General features: G+C 36.1%; 1 protein-coding gene and 1 pseudogene across 2 annotated transcripts in view; one reads left to right on the plus strand and one right to left on the minus strand.

The window, feature by feature from the left end:
• Positions 1–18,781, minus strand: part of LOC125780337 (ionotropic receptor 75a) — a 1,012,909-nt gene that overhangs the window by 476,450 nt on the left and 517,678 nt on the right. The window lies entirely within an intron of this gene.
• On the plus strand, positions 17,649–18,696 carry LOC125775621 (tigger transposable element-derived protein 1-like; annotated as a pseudogene).

Here is an 18,781-nt window from a genome sequence, read left to right on the forward strand (position 1 = left end):
ATTTCTTGTAATCTTTACTTTATGTATCGTCATTGGCATATAGTAAAATTCATAAAGGCTGACATATAACCTCGCAGTTTTCATGCAATAAATTTCAAATTTTTGAGGATCTATTGCTGCTTGACTATTGATTGTATTTAATATTATTTTAAATTTCTGCAATATCACAATATTTTATTTCTTTTGCCATTTCAAAATTTCGTGTTTTGTTAATTTTTTTTCACCCGTTTGCACTTCTCTCGGTATCACATACGACACATACGAACACCAAACCCTTTGAGGGTTTTACTATACTGACCTAGTACCATCACCCCGACCTGGAATTTCTCACCCCCCAGATTAGCTGTTGTACTGTGTAATTAGTTCAAATAATATAAGGCATCTAAACTAGTATTTTGTTGTTGTTGTATAACGAGAGACAACTCCAAAAAATAACAACAAAGCAACAAACCGAACAATAAAAAAAAAAAAAAAAAACAAAACAACGAAAAAAAAAAATTCCAACAGACAAGGTTATAGCTATCTTTGATCCTTATCCGCACGTATCCGCACATATGCGCAGTTTTTTTTTTTCGTTATCATATTCCTTAAAGTGTACATCAAATATTAGGACTAACTAGACCATGTAGGTACATGTAGCTAATTGTCAAATCTATAATTTTTATGTAAAAGTGTTTAAAAAATGGTTTTATTTTAAAACTTTGTCAAAATTGACATGAATTAGGCCTATGAAATGAAAATAATTATTTTATAATATATTATAATATATATTAGGCTACACTTTAAAGTCACTTCTTATTGCATAAAACGTCGAAATCCCTTACTTCTGTACTCATATATTTCTCAATATTTTTCACAATTTTCAAGAGATTTTTTTGTTTATTTGACTTTAAAAATACGTTGTTATGTCAGTGAAATGGCAATTCGCAAATAAGTGATAAATTAAACTATATTCATTGTCTAGAAAGACTACTGGAATGAGATTTTGTTAAAATTAGATAGTTAAAAATTACATATTTTTGCCGCCGATTACTCATTGTGCGTCGTTTCTATTTCACTGTCCTCTGTTGTCAAAAGACGACTCAATAGTTGCTTTCTGTATAAACGTTTTAAAGTTTCAATGATATTTTGGTCCATTGGTTGCAATATCGATGTTACGTTAGGGGGTAAAAACTTAACTGTGAACTTCACATTTTCTCGATTTAGTGTTTCAGCGGAAGGGTGCGTTGGTGCATTATCTAACAACAACAATACGTCGCCCTCTTTCCCCACGTCCTTTTGAAATTTCTTCACTTCAGGAATAAACGTATTTTCATACCAAGTAAGAAAAATATCTGTGTTCATCCATGCTTTTTTTGGTTAGCGTAAGTTAAGGGGATTTTAAAATTTTTGAAACAGCGCGGATTTTTTGATTTACCAATAAGTAGCAGTGGCAATCGATGAGTTCCATTAGCGTTTGCGCAAACCATAACTGTAACTCTGTCCTTACTCACTTTGTGCCCAGGTGCTGCATTTTCACGATGCGATGCTAGAGATCTGCTTGGTAGGGCTTTCCAATTAAGACCTGTTTCATCTGCATTGTATACAAAATCAAAATCGTACTCTTTTTCATCTAGAAATTCTTTTAACTCGTCTACAAAAGAGTCGGCTGATGCAACGTTAGCAGAAAGTTCCTCTCCTTGAATCTCCAGTTCTCGAATGCCATGACTAGATTTGAATCTTGCTAACCATCCACAGCTCGCTTTGAAAGAATTATCACCACCAAGTTTTTGATTAAAATCCAATGCTTTTTCACATAACAGAGGTCCTGATATGGGCTGGCCGCATGCTCTCTTTTGTAAAAACCAAGTAAAAACTGCATTCTCCAGAATTTCATTTTGAGATTTTTTCATAACTTTACGTTGCGAACTTCCATCTTCTTTCTCAAGCGCGCAGGTGAATTTCATTATGGCATCAGAATTCTTTTTAATGTCTGATATCGTAGAAGTTCCTACACCATATATTTGTGCCAACTTACTGCCAGATTCATCATTTTTTATACTTTTAATTATCTTCACTTTGTCATTAAGAGACAACACTACTCTTTTTCGCTTAGACATTGTAAACTTCTAACACAAAAAGGCAGACAAAAATAAGAGACAACCTTTTAGTTGAACGCTATCTAAGAAAATGAAACTATAACAAACACTATCCCGCAAACAAATGAAAGCGGGAGTACACGTAACACGATCAGACGCGAAAATAAACTTGTCGTAACATGTATCATTGCACCGTTAAAACATTTTCAAATTGACAATTAGAGCCGAGACGAATGAGTCCGGATAATCGGATAATCGGTGTTCGGATAATCGGGACTCTACTGTATAAATGATCGCAGAACAAGTGAAATAACGATAAACTGCACAATCAAATGCTCGCATAAATTGCCGTATATATGCATGTATGTTGATATATAAATACAGTGTCAACTATATTTACTCTGTTTTACAGTTACTTATTTTGCAGCAACGCATCGTTGCTTGAATTGCTTTTCTTATTGTCTTTGTACTTTTTTGTAACAAAGCACATTGAAAATAAAAACAGAACGCTCTCCGTAAGGAACATCCAAAAACCAATAAAATCAAATATTAAGATGTAATGTGGTTTTCATGTGTGTCTGCGAAATACTTGCTGGTTTCTTTTAACATTATTGTATTTATGATCGTATTCTGCAAAGGGTAGAGTAAAATTGGAAATTTATTGTCTTTAAATCAAAAGGTAAAGATTAGATTTAAGCGAAACTAATATGGTTAATAATAAATATACGGTTTTTACAATAAAAGCTTTCAGAGATGCCAAAAGCAAAATCTCAATTATTTAGATCTTCATCAAATAGACGGCAAAATCAGCTAAGACGAAATGAGACGGTCGACGAGAGTGCAAATCGCGTAGAGTATGTAAGGTTGCAAATGATGCAGAATAGACAAGGGGCGATTGCTTTCAAATCAGCGTTTAACTATAGACAGGATTGTAATTATTTGGACCATTCCCTTTTATTCATTGGTCGAATGAATGGCATTTGCAATTTTTGTAAGGCTAAAAAGTGGGTGAAAGAGGCACCACGTATGTGTTGTAGCAAGAGCCATGTAAAACTAATAGATATAGGTGAGCCTCCGCAGGCAATCAAAGCGCTGCTTACAGGTGAGCATCAGTCGTCCTGTCACTTTAAAAAAAATATAAGAAAATACAATGGTTGTTTCGCTATGACTTCGTTTGGTGGTAATGAAATTAGGGAGGGTAATTTCATGCCAACGTTTAAAATACATGGACAAGTTCACCACGTTATTGGGAGTTTATTGCCAGCGCCGAACACAACACCAAAATTTAAATTGACTGCCAATATGCGAAAAAATCTTTGTGGAGCTGGACCATCCAATCGGTTTGCAGAGTTCCTACTTAAAATAGGTAACGGTTGCAAATCTGTCACCAAAGGTGGTTATGTAATAATGCCAGATATTGCAGGAACCTGTGTTAGAACAATTGAACAACTTATTGATAACGTGTATTCAGATATTATTAATTTGCACCACAAAGACTCTAAGTGGTTATATGAGTGAGCTATAACTACTTCGACGAATTCCGCTGCAAACGAAATTAACAAAGCCGTTTGTCAAAGAATATTATCAGAATATAAAATTTACAATTCTTTTGACACAGTGACATATGAAGGAGACGTTGTTCACTATCCAACGGAGTTTCTTAACTCTCTTAATCCCTCGGGACTACCTCCATTTCAACTAGAACTTAAAATTGGTACGCCAATAATCCTTCTACGAAATCTTAAGCCTCCCAATTTATGTAATGGCACTCGACTGAAGATAACGCACTTGATGCCTAATATCATTCAAGCAAACATTTTAACCGGACCTGCAGCAGGCGAAAGCACAATGATCTCTCGGATACCAATGATACCTACAGATCTTCCATTTAGTTTCAAAAGAGTAAGACGTGTTTTGCGATTACCATTAATAAGTCCCAAGGGCAAACATTTAATACTGTTGGCATAGATCTTCGAAACGAAGTATTTTCTCACGGTCAATTATATGTGGCTCCGTCACGAATTGGTTCCCCGCAAAACAAACTGTTCTCATTTCTGGCAATGGAAATAAAACAAAAAATGTTGTATTCTCTGAAGTTTTTAATAATTAAAATATATCCTTTTTGGTTATTGTTCCAAAATACATCAATTATAGTATACCTTATTTCATACCTTGAATTAATATTTACTCTATACAATTCTATTTATTTTATGTAAGAGTTTTGAATCGTTACCTTTTTGTTATCTATTTTTAATTTTTCTGTAAAAAAGAATTTAATAAACAAATTATTTATAACCTTAATGAATTTAAAAGTGTTTGCAATTAATTCAAATATGGGTAGTAAATATTTGTAAGTCTAACATAAGTTACACATTATACTCTTGTATGTGTGTTTACATGTACGAATAAAGGTATTCTTTTATTTGCATTTTAAACTACATTAAATTCTTTCCAATACCCTCATCGTTTCAGTTTTTGCGGCGTAACAAAGTACGCCGGGTATTTGCTAGTATATTTATAAGAACGTGTGTTTTTAACATTTGAAAGATGTCGCTTGAAGTCTGTCGTCATCACGACACACTTATTTTCACATACATACTTACTTAACAATTTATATTTGTGATTCTGATGATATTGCTGCTGCCTCTATTTCCAATTCTGTCCTGATTCTCAATGCTATAAAAACAAATGAAGTAATTGTTTGCAAAATATTAATAAAAAAACACATAAAATTCAAAATTCATGTTGTACGAGCCCGAATGACATGCGTCTTTCAAGCGTTTTTTATTACCCCTTTTGGGACTTTCTTTTGGCACTATTGAGAATAATGTTTTTTTCATTCGCTCTCATTCAAGTAAATCAACAAATGAGATAACTATTTTTCATCGCACCTAGGTTAAAAAAAAATAACCCGAACATGTGCGTTAGTGTTAGTGCATAGAGAAAAAATTTGTAATTATATTGAAATATTTGAGAAAAGTGGTTAGCCGTGGCTGGCAGGGAAGATGTATGAATATGTTGTAATTTTAATACAAAATATTTATTAGGAAAGTGTATTCTGTCAAAAACCAAATAAAAATAATAAATGTCCGATTTGATTATAAATTATACATGCGAATATATACATACGAGTATACGTGTTAAATGATGAAAGAAAATAATTATGTAGTCTGTTGACCGAAAAACTTGTGACAAAGCGACTCGCTTGGGCGCATGAGAATATTGATAGAGATTTTGAAAATGTCATTTTTACTGATGAATGTTCTTGATGCGTACGTTCTGTTCTCACGCAAGCCTGGTCAACTTCCATCAATAGGCTTGTTCAGCGGACCGTAAAACATGGAATAAAGGTGCATCTTTAGGCCTGCTTCTCAAAGCAGCGGTTCGGTACTTTGTACCTCTTTATTGACAACCTAAATGCCGAGAAACTGATAAAAATCTACAAAAAAGCTTTATTGCTATCTGCCAAACGATGATTCATCAGAAGAAATGTAGATTGGATTCTGCAGGAGGATAACGATCCTAAACACCGCAGCAAGCTTTGTACTCAGTGGAAAACTCAATCTGACATCGTTACATTGGATTGGCCGTCGAAGTCGCCCGATGCAAACCCTATTGAAACTGTATGGGCATATATTAAGTAAACAGAAGCTTCGTGGAAGGCGCACATACACTTTGAAGCCGTTGTCTTACGAAATTCGTCGGATCTAGAGATCTTTGCCACTACAATACGCGGTCAAATTAGTAGAAAGCATACTCGGAAATGCCAAGCAATTATCGACACCGGTGGTGACTGGACATATTATTGACCAAATTGCATCATTGTTTGTAATGTGTACAATGTATGTATAAATATGAAAGTTTCATAAAATATTTTTTGAAGTAAAACTTCTTTAGGCGCGCTTGGCTTGGGGAGTAAACTGGTGAAAAGTGTGATTCGCCTAAGTGTGATTCGCCTAAGTGTGATTCGCCTTAGTGTGATTCGCCTTAGTGTGATTCGCCTAAGTGTAATCAGGCGAGGTGAACGCAGAGAATGTATAATATAGACAGAGAACGTTTAATATAGAGAAGGTTCACGGCGCGGAGATCGTAAAAATATTTTTGGCTAACTCGGTCGAGATGATCCAGTTTCACCACAGACAAATTATAAGCGTGTTTCACCACGAATATAGCAGAATTGAGCATTTTCACTGTTAAATGAGAAAAATAATGCGAATTCCAATGTAAAGTAATGTATGCGTACAGATTCGCTTATTTACTATGCTCAAACGACTCTGCTTATAATTTATAGATCGGTATACATACATATGTATGTATATTTGTTATGAAAACACATAAGTGTGTATTTTGAATTTGACCTATGTATTTGTATACCATAAAATCTTTGCAAGTATTACTACCTAAATATACATACATTTTATATGGGTTTGACAGGTCATATACATATGTATTTACTATATACAAAAATATGTATATGTACATACACATACATATTTCCTTTAATTATTAAAAGTTTCGATATCATGTTAAAAGACCAAGCGGTCGCACATGTGCTCATATATAATTATGTGTGCATGTAAACAAATATGCTAGACCATAGGGATAATGTTTGTAAATTTGTCTAGATGCAGTACATATGTATGTACACTCAATGCTTCATGCGAAATCTCCGTTGAGACGGACAACCAATGGCGAAGCTCGCGTTTTTTGCTTCCATGTCAACGAGTCAATCTGTCGATACAGCATTGTGTTGTTGGTAGAAAATCCTAGCTGTGCCGAAACAATAAGCGAACGATTGTCTATTGTTACCGCTTCCCTTGCCGCGCTAACAGCTTCGCCAACACTCTTGCGTAAATATGTATGAATATATATAAATGAGCTTGCATACATATCGACGCAGATTTTTGCAAGCCGCGTAAAATACAGTCAATCCCGGTTATGTGGCACAATCAAAGATACAGATTTTTGTGGTTTGTCAAAAATAAAAATATAATATGGCACATACGCGACTGCGGATACTTAACCGAGTCGTACATACTTAAAACAATAGTTTCAATGTATTTCAAAAAACAAACCGTGAGATGCAGCAAGATATAGGCAGTTAAGAGGGATGACTTTCATTTAAGCGGAGTACTACTTAACCGGAATTGACTGTACACATGAATAAAAGGAATATTGAACATTTTCACATGTACATATTCACGTACATACATAAGTAATTATGTGTGCATGTAAACAAATTTGCAAGAACCAGAGAACTTAAAAGTATAGAAAGAGAACATAAAATTTGTTAACATTGTATGTAAGGTCGGAATTCGCCTCGCAATTTTAACATTGTTTACAATTCTCTCACATATTCTAACCGAGAATATGAAGAGACAGAAATATATGTATGCATGAATATGAATATGAAGACATAAACACATGCATGCATGCTCCTTATGCAAGTTCATACATAAAAATACATATTTACGCACGTTGGAAGGCGAAGCTGTTACAGCGGCAAGGGAAGCGGTAACAATCGGCGATCGTTTGTTAGTTTCTTTCGCGTCTCGTCGCGTCAATGCTTCGACAGATTGATGTGCTGAACACATAGAACGCGACAGACTGCAAGCGCCATCTGAATCTGATATTGAAATACACACATTCTTAAGGACACAGTTATTTAGACAGCTGCACAACTACATAACTGTGTCCATAAGAACGTGTGTATTTTAATAGTTCTGAAGAACTAGGAGAAAACTATCATACGTTGCCACTAATCTTAGCAGGAGATTTCAATATCAATTTCGCATCCGAAAATGGACAACTCTTGATAGACTTTCTACGAGATAAATTAGAATTACAAATGAATAATGACCGTAATGAGCCATCTACAAGACATGGAACAACAATCGATGCAGTTTTTTCTAGATTTCTGTCTAATTTTAATTCTAAAATATCTGTATCGTATTTCTCGTATCATAAGCCTATTGTCTCGGTTTTACAATCAACCAGAGTAATTACTGATGTACCCAATAATGAAAATAACGAATAAAACAATGCAAAAAAATAAAAGATCTATGCAAAAATATTAATTTACTAATGAAAACATAAAATAAATTTAAATATTTGTAGGAAATAAATATATGTATATGTGCATACATGTATATATTGCACACACACATTCATATATATACATATAGATAGAGAGAAAGAAGTTTTACTTCAGTCGTGCGGTCAAAAGCACACTCTCTTTTTTTATAAATTAACACGACCGCGCTCTTACTTGACTGACTGTAACTTGATTATTATAATACTAATATTTTATGACGATTATTTATGCGTATAGTACACACATAGCATACTTATATACATATGTGCATACTCGTATAAGTGATAGTATACTATACGATCAAGCATAAGATATATAGAAGATGGAGTCATGTGTGGAAATTCATGCATGTGTGGAAAGTTCTCTGATTGCCATTTACTTGAGGGTGGCCAGAAATGATTTTTTACGTATGGCTCAAGCAGCTCACGACTTCCGGTCCTAGACCAAGTATCCTCTGGGAAGCCTAAGAACATCCCTTTCAAGGAGAGCTGAAGTGAGAAAGTGAAACATACCCTCCACAGGGTTATACGCTGTGTTTGGGACCCGCCACGTAAAAACGCCCACAATGAAAAAGAACAAAACGCCTCGGAATAGAAACCGCCCTTGTGATGAGTTAAGGATAAAGATTTAAGGGCATGCACCCAGTGGCGGATTAAGAGTATACGAGGCCCTAAGCACAGAGCCTGTGTAGGCCCTCTATTGCTTAAATGGAAATGGAAGCATTGGAATGGGAGATAGAAAGTATAAAATGAAAGTTCATTAAAATAGAAAGTGTAGTAGGTATAATTTAAAACATTTTTTTCCTTGCCTTAATCAGAGCAAACTCCGAAATTACATCGTCGAAATTTATCTGAGGAAGTATGTCTGCCTCAATACACATTAATGCTAAAGAATTAATCTTGTCTGGACGGATTTTTGTTCTTTGCGGGTTTTTTTTTATCTTTTTATTTTTGAGAAGGATCGTTCAGCAGAGCAGTTAGTAATCATCAAACTGTGAAAGAATCTAAACGCCACTCCTATATTTGGGAAAACGCATTTTACTTTATCTTTAATAATCATTTCATGTAGATCGGAATGGGTGACCTTTGTTTCTGAAAATTCATATTTTATTCGAACATATTTGTGAAAATGATTACATTCGCCTAGGAAGTTTTCATTGAAGTCTTCTGGGTAAGATTCTAAGAGCAATTGGATATCTTTTTCATATTCTGAACATATCTTATTTAGATCCGCAAGAAATGAAAACTTTTGTGAAACTTCGTGGTATACATACATCACCTCTTCTTTGCATTTGAGCATTAAGTGTGTCAATTATTACATTGAAAGTCTCAATGCGGAATTTGTTTCTAAGATTCAAATCAAGTTCCTCTGCATTTCCATCATTTACTTGTTTCTTCCTAATTCGCCTTCGAATTTACTTACATTCCCCATTAGGAAAAATTTTTCTTGCCTCGCCCTTACATTTTTCAAATTGATTCCTCATTTCAACGAGATAACCCGATAAAGAATGATACAAATTGTAACACGTTTTAAGATCTAATCCTTCTTCTTGGAGTCCTTTACTGGTGCGAGCATAAATATAGACTCAAAATCATACATTTTGATTGAAATATTTTGTGATTCTAACCTGTCTAGTCTCACCTTTTTGGTTTGTGTCCTCAGCAATTTCATCTAAAGCATCCAAAATTTTCGGATAGGATTGTAATATTGCACTCGTAACTACAGCGTGAGCTTCCCAACGAGTGTCCGACAGCAACTTCAGAACGCTATCGTTGCCTATTAATTCTTTTAAAATTGTCCAACGATGAATAAAAGCCGAAAAAAATTGTATAACAACTGCACAATTGAAAAAATTCACTGCGATCGTACAACAATCAATAGCACTACGACCAATCAAGTTTAGAGTATGTGCAGCGCATGGTATAAATACAGCATATTTATTATGCTCTAAAATTTTTTGCTGCATCCCTCTGTATCGTCCTGACACTTTAGCAGCATTGTCATATGATTGTCCTCTGCACTTTGCAATATCTATTTTGCAACCCTCTAGATAACTGAATACTATATTTGTCATCTCTTCTCCGGTATGACTTTTTAAATGTAAAAAGGTCAGAAATCGTTCCACGGGCATACCATCAGACAGCGATACGTATCTCAAAATAATACTTAGTTGATCCGTATGTGATAGCTCAGGCGTGGAGTCCACTGAGAGGCTGAAGTACCCAGCTGATTGTATATCTTCGACAATCACTCCCGGACTGCTCGCGCCTTGTAATTTCGGACATATGTATTTATTGTGGATGAATCTCGATGAAATGTAGGTATAAAATGAAACGCCAGCAGAGGATGGAGGCCCCTGGAGAACAGAGGCCCCAAGCACGTGCTTGTAGTGCTTATACGTTAATCCGCCACTGCATGCACCTGGATTGTTCGGTCCCTGAATTGGGAATGTACCAGCGCCCTGCTGGTTGCTGTCCACGTTAGACTGAAGGCTGACATCCAATTATATAAACGGGACAAGGACTGAGGCGAGTAAGTCCTTGTGGCATTTATTACAGTGGCCATATAAAGAAGCCCAAATTCGGAGTTGGACTCGTGGTGGGAGAAAAACTCCGTCCCCGGGTACTGTCATTTACCACGGCAGATAAACATCTAACCACAATCCGCATCAAAGCGCAGACAGAAGAGAAGGACGATACTTCAAGCTACCTTGCTGTCTCCGGATCGAAAAACAACCACCCACCTCTGTGCAGCAAAAAACGCACGTCAACAAACACATGGAAGGTTTGACGCCGAGAAGCTTCAATCACAACAGATAGCAGATCGGTTTTCTACGGCATTTCAAGCTCCTTACGTACATCTGCTTTGCCGTGTTAATGTTGTGATTTTGTAATGACAACATGAATATTCATCAATTATGTAATTTTGCTTTCGAAAACGCAATAAAATTGAAGATGTGCAAATCATCGTCTTGTGTAGTATAGTTTAAAGGTTTAAATAACTCCCTTGTCCATTGTTGGAGCAGGCAAGTGATTTTTGGTGACAAAAATACAACATACTTTGAATTGTCATTTATTAGCATCACTTAAATGGAATTTATTTTATAAGGTTCCAAAGTAAACAAAACTTTTTAAAATTAGCAAAACATTGATTTATTGCATTTTAACCGAACATTTGGGCTTACGAAAGGTGTGTGCACGGTTTGTTCTGCATAAATTGACTGACGACCAAGAATTGCTCAGAATCCAATATTCGACCGACGCTTGTGACCGATTACTTGACCAAAAATCGCATTTTAACCAATAACCACTCCCCGTATTCACTTGATATGGCACCGTGCAACTTCTTCCTTTTCAGAAAAATGCATTTGCCCATGAAAGGAAAGCCTTATCCAGACGTAGAGGCCATTCAAAAAGCACGCACCGGTATACTGGCGGCCATACCGGCCAACGAGCTAAAACACTCGTTCGACATGCTTTCGGACCGTGCAAAACGCTGTTTTGAAACAGAAGAAGACTACTCGTATTATGAATAAAACAACAGGTCAATTTTTTAATCTTACTTACTTATCACGTCACTGTAGCAATGTTTCCATTTGTGCGATAAACCGTGTTGCTTACGGATGATACTTGAATTAAAAAATTTAAAGTCTTTCACAGAATTCATTATTTATTCTTAACTTTTATTCCGGTAGGTTATACTCGTATATCTTTGCAAAATACACAAATTTTAATTTTTTCTTCAAAGCTTTTATTTATACATTTGGTTTACTCTCCACAGACAGTGTTTTTCTTTCCTTGTTAGGCTCAAATAACTAATTGTTCGTTCTTTTAGAAATAATTGGAGCCAATTAGTTTCAAACATGTTGCAAACTGAACACTGAGAAGGCGGAGTGAGGGATCCGATGCGAGAGTTAATTTATTTACTCGTTAGGAATAAAATAAATATATAATTTTAAGTCAGCCAATGGGATTGGTTCTGACTGATCCTTTATTTGTATAATATTTCACCGTATACACATGTACTTCAATACTGAATACATTACACTTAAACTGTACAAGTGTTACAAGTGGTAACTTGTTACTCGGCAGTCGATAATGATAAAGTTGCTTATACTCGTATAGGCTATGCTTATCGCTGCTCATACTATTGAGATGCTGGTTGTTTACTAGTAAATAACTCTTTGGATTGTTATTGTTTGTTGTACTGATAGGGCGCTTCTATTGCTCTAAGATAAAGTTGTTTTGATGATTTTTCTTTAATGTTTACTGAAACATAAGGTTGTGGTTAAAGGTTAAAGTATTAACTCTCCCCTCTCTTGTGAAAAAAATATATCTCCTGATCTATACTTGAGTCTTGAGTAGATCAGTTATTCCTACACGTTCTATGGTAGCGTTGTAGTTTCTCAAATATACAGTTTTTTGATAAATTATAAGTATATAGTTTGAATATTACAAATATACTTAACCCTAGAACTACAAGTACTCCTATAGTTATGAACATATTCTTGATTGGGCATTCTTCAAATAATATAATATCTTTAAATATCTCGATGGAACGATGAGCTGTACGAGATATACGACGACATTGACATAGTTAAGCGAATTAAAAGACAGCGACTACGCTGGCTAGGTCATGTTGTCTGGATGGATGAAAACACTGCAGCTCTGAAAGTATTCGACGCAGTACCCGCCGCGGGAAGCAGAGGAAGACCTCCACTCCGTTGGAAGGACCAAGTGGAGAAGGACCTGGCTTCGCTTGGAATATCCAATTGGCGCCACGTAGCGAAAAGAAGAAACGACTGGCGCGCGGTTGTTAACTCGGCTATAATCGCGTAAGCGGTGTCTACACCAATTAAGAAGAAGATATATGGGACCATATATCAAAGGTCGTAACGCTCGAAGCCCTTCAACTGGCAAATTTCCCATTATTTGGGTTTGCAACTTCGGCTTGTAATTAAAGCAGTGTTTACAATTTCTAACGGTTCTACTGCAAGCTTCTCTGCCATTAATTAGCCATTTGCGTTCTCGTTGTGATTTCGAAAGTGCAGGAACCGTTAGTAAGTGATAAGGAAATGCGAATTTTTATTCAGTAATAATGGAAATTTGGCATCGTATGGGAGGGGTGCATTTAATAGCCGACCTCCTACTCGGATTAATTTATAGGAAAGCGACATATCCGAATACTCATGAAAGAACGAGTTGAGTTTTTGCAAGTTTGCGGGTAGCGCCGTGCCTTTAGTCAGTTTTTGGATCTCACTCGCAAACTCAGAATGTTGAATCACCTGGACAATTTTTGGTTGTTTGATCCATTGCAATAAATATGCGACCACACGAAGCAACTTTTGATGAGAAGATTCCAATCAGTTCCATTATAGTGTTATCTTTCACATTTGCAGAAAATGTGATACCGTTTTTCTTCTTCTCTAAGGCTTCGTTTTCTGGGAGAGCTGGAAGTGAGCGTTAATTGGCCAGAAAGTGGGGTCTTCTAGGAGGAACTGTGGAGCGCCAAACCAAATAGAATTATTCAATTCGTCCACATCACAACCCCGATACAGTTGATCCGCAGGATTTTGTTTTGTTGCACATGTCGCAACTGTACATTGTACGCCAAACTGCGGTTTCATAAGAGTGACCGAGTAGCTTACGGACAGCTTTAAATGGCATTCTGAATTGAAGCCGTCCTAAAGGCAATACTTGAGTTGTTTTCGCGAAAAATTTTTAAACTCTTTTTGCTCTTGTGTGAAGTTTATGCCATTTGTTTCTGAAGGTATTTCTTCTAAAGCTCAAACTTTTTGGACCACCGAATTAATTGACGTTAAGTCATCTTCAGATTGGCATAATGTGCTAGTTGCAGAAGAAGGAGGACTCAGATTGCTGGCATATTTGCCAGACACAATCCACCCTAAAAGGGTTTTCTGTAGCGTTGGTTTATTAGGGCCACTTTTAATTTGGCCAACAGCTAACAGATCGAAAAAGGTTTCTGCACCCAATAAGATATCAATCTTTTTTGATTTATGGAATTCTGGATCCGCCAATTTAATATTGTGCGGAATTTCCGGCCATTAACATTTATCTTATGGTCAGGAGGATTAGCCTAAATGCAACGCATTATCCAGAATTCCGCCCAAAATTCCTAATTATTTACCCGCGACTTAACAAACGCGCTTAATTTTGCCCCCATTTCCGTATTGGAATTGCCGATTCCTATTACGTTTAATGTTTTGTGTTGGCGTCGAATCCGCAACTTCTGTGCCAAGTCCTCCGTCATGAAGTTGACATGGGAGCCTGAGTCCAGCAACGCTCTCGCAGGTAGGTCAGGTCGTCTCCACAACTGGTCATCATTTGAATCACTGCTGTTGCCAACATGACCCGATTCGGCATACTGGCTGTATCCAAGGCATGTGTGGTTGATGGTTGCGGATAAGGTGCAGCGAGGAAGGAAACCGGATACTGGTGCAATATGCGATCGATTGTACACACGACATCGATCCGTTCTGCACTTAGAGACAGTGTGCCCCTTACGCAAACAATTTATGCATAAGGGCACCGATTTTATGAACTCGACCTTCTGTTCCACCGGAAGCGCCTGGAAAGATTGGTGGCAGCCAAATAGCGGTCCTTGGATTTGCACTGCTGACAAAGAGGCTGCCTCGTATTTGCTACAACGTAAGCGTATTGAATTTGATGCTCCTTTCGCTGATAGCTGCTGGAATCTTCGATTTAGAATGGCTTCACATTCCTTCCACAGTGGCAGCTTGTCATAATCCAGCTGTTGCTCCCATTTGGATCGGGTAGCTCAGTCGACCTTTGTCATCACTATGTGTATAATAATAGCGTTTGTTATCTGTTTCTCATCGCCCAGCGATAGCAATGAGTCATTTACCGCTGACACTTCGTCAATCATTGATCGCAATGAAGGCGCGGATGGCTTTGGGATGGTTGGCAGCTCAAAAAGTTTAGATATTTGTAAGGTAACCCTATGCGAAATATTAATTCTAATCTGAGTGGCATCACCGCCGTATCAAAAGCAACACTTCATTTTCAACCGTCAAAGCGAACGCTGCCTTTCCTGCGATAATATCTTATATTCAATAAACTTTGTAAATTATAATTTTAATATATAAATAAAGGCCATCCTGTGAAAATAGAAAGTGTCCGAATAAAAACCTTTAAAATACCTTTCAAGCCAGAAGTAGGATTACTTCACGCGTACAAAACGTCAAAATGTGTACTAATACGTTTACCTGTACACAATTTTGAAAACGGTTTCGCCATGATTTAGTGATCAAATTCGTATGTGTGGAAATTAATAAACGTAAAATGTGCTAAACGTTAATCTGTACATTTTCAAACGACATTATTTCTACCATACTTCTATAACGAAAAGAACACACGGTTCTTAGTGAAACGCATTTACATATATATGCATGTGTGAAATACTGCAAAACGTTAACTTGCGATTCCATAAACCTAAAGTGTATTATAAAAAAAAAATTAAGATATAACTTAACCTACATTTTAAACATGTAAAAAAGTGAGCATCATCTAGATCATTCGATGTAACGGCTAACGGTGCATCATCTTGAATGTTCGATTTAACGGCGCGTGTGTATAAAACGAAGTACATAATACATAAATTTTGAGTTTATAAAAATGAGAGCTATTGCATCATTGAGTGTAGTGCAACTAAAACGGCAGTTGTCAGAGCGAAATTGCTCAACGTCAGGTACTAAGGCAACACTCATAAGTCGTTTAAGTGAAACGATCGGATCGGAAATCAAAATCGAAGAGGACGAAAACGAACAAGTTACGGGAGTTGATAGTGAACAGTGTGATGACGGAACACAAAAATCGTTACAAAGACAAATAGACGAAACATAATACACTCAGTCCGCGATCTTTTTTTACGCTATTTCACTTTAACGCGGTTATTTTTGCAGCGCAAATTCCTTTTTTTACGCGAATTTCTCACTTTAACGCAATTGCTTTTTTTCGTTTTTTGCTTGTTTACATATTTTTACGCGTAACATTTTTTGAATATGTCGGCGCACCCTAATAGTGTGTGGATATTGGTATGCGTGTGTGGGTATACACTTTCGGGAATTTCGTTAAAAGACTAAGTTCCTCATGATTGCATCAGCCGTTAATTGTGTTGTGATTGGTTGTTTGCATGTCGTCTCTTCAAGAAGTAGCGGGGCGACAGCGTGGCGTCGCTATTATCGAGGTGGTAAGCACAAAAGGAAGAAAAATACGCAGAGTCAGTCTTGTTTAGGATGTCTACCGAAAAGCATGGTATTCCGACAAATATAATACGGGGAAGTCCCAAAAAATTTTACTCTAGGTATATCAATTTTTGCAAATCGAGTTATAGTGTACATATTTAGTTAGCGGCCGGTGCAGTTGTTTTGGTAAGACTATAAAATATATCTATAATTTTGTAATAAAAATAATAAAAATTTTTAATAAGGAATTTCAATTTTTGCTAGCTTTACAATGGAAGCTAATTTAGGAAAAAATAAAAAACGCAAAGGCATTTCTTTAGAAACAAAAATAAAAGTTTTGGACTATCTAGAGCAGGGAGCTGGCCCAACAAATGTGGGAAAGAGGCTTGGATTAAGTGAATCTACAGTGCGGACAATAAAAAAAAATGAAAATTCAATTAGAAAATCTGTAGTTTCCGGAAAAAATGTAAATGCGAAGAAAACTTCATATTCAAGAAATGTTTTTATTGAAGAAATGGAAAACCTATTAACAATTTGGATTGAGGATCTCAACCAGAAACGAATCCCAGTTGATACTACAACAATAAAACAAAAAGCTCTACGTATTTTTAATCGATTAACATCGAACCAAGAAAACAAAACCGAATTTTCAGCTAGTGGTGGATGGTTTTCGAAGTTTATTGAAAGACATAATTTTCATAATTTAAAAATTAAGGGTGAAATTGCTTCAGCTGATAGTAAAGCTGCGCAGGACTATCCACCAAAGTTATTAAAAATTATTCAAGAAGGTGGTTACACGCCAGACCAAGTTTTTAATGCCGACGAAACCGGCCTATTTTGGAAGAGGTTACCAAAACGAACATATGTGTCTAAGACCCAAAAATCATTTGGTGGCTTCAAAGCTGCAAAGGACCGTGTAACGTTTTTATTATGTAGCAATGCCTCTGGTGGCCGCATGATTAAACCGCTGTTAGTAAACAAAAGTCTCAGGCCGCGAGCACTAAAGGGCAAAGATTTAAAACATTTACCTGTTCACTGGATGGCCAATAAAAAAGCCTGGGTAACTGGAAATATATTCCAAGAATGGTTTGCTAAATGCTTTGTACCAGAAGTTAAAAGTTATTTGGAGAAGAAGAAACAGCCCTTTAAAGCTCTTTTAATAATTGACAATGCACCAGGCCATCCGTTGATTGAACATCCTAATGTAAATATCATTTTCCTTCCACCGAATACTACATCAATTATCCAACCGATGGATCAAGGCATTATTGCGACTTTTAAAATGTACTACCTCAAAAAAACTTTTCAGTGCATTATGGAAAAACTGGAGGAAAATCCTTAATTGGACTTCACCGATGCTTGGAAAAATTATTCTATCAAGGATTGCATCTTGTACGCGTCAAAAGCAATTTCTGAAATAAGGCAACATACTTTAAACGCATGCTGGAAATCTCTTTGGCCAGAATGTGTTAAAAGTGGTATGTCCGTAACAAGCAATTCAACTAATTATTCAGATATCATTGATTTAGCACGTTCCGCGGGAGGAGAAATTCTTGCAGATATGACGAGAGAAGATATTGACGAGATTCTTCTAGACCGAGAGCTCGATGATGACGATTTGATTGAAATAGCTACGGAAGTAACCGAATCGGAAAATGGCAGCGACACCGAGATAGACGAGCATCCAATTAAAGCAGAGACGATAAGGCAAGGTCTTAAACTTGCAGCAGAGTTGAAAAATTATTTTGTAGCAAATGATACTGATGCCGAACGTGCACGAATTTTTCAAAAAGAATTGAGTCTCTGCATGTTAAGATATAAAGAAATATATCGGAATTTATTGGGTCCAAAAAGAAGCATTCAAACAAAATTAACTGAATTTATGGTGCAAACTCAGTCGGAGATGCTAAGTCAATCAGAACATCAATCCATAGTTCTTACTATTGATTCTGATACAAATTCTAGTGATATCAGTGCCGGCCATCAAAATAAGCGGATAAGAATAATTTTCACTACGGATAATGACAGTGATTAAACAGCATTCAACGGTTTTTTCAATAAATCTACCTATTTTCTATTTTCTTCTCTTTTATATATGGTTTTTGTTTTGTATTTTTTATTTTGTTATGAATGAATAAATCATAAGTCTGAAATTTGAAACTTATTGTATTGTTTTTGAATATTTTTTTGCGCGTATATTTTGTTATACGCGATATTTTTTATATTCGGAACCAATTCGTCAGTTAATATTGGAAAACTAACCATTTTTACGTGATTAGTGCCAGAACCAATAATCGCGTAAAAAAGGACTGAGTGTATTGTGTAAATATATAAAGGGTGATTTTTTAAGAGCTTGATAACTTTTTTTTAAAAAAAAACGCATAA

The sequence above is a fragment of the Bactrocera dorsalis genome, chromosome 1, assembly GCF_023373825.1.
Source record: "Bactrocera dorsalis isolate Fly_Bdor chromosome 1, ASM2337382v1, whole genome shotgun sequence".
Lineage (NCBI taxonomy): Eukaryota > Metazoa > Arthropoda > Insecta > Diptera > Tephritidae > Bactrocera > Bactrocera dorsalis.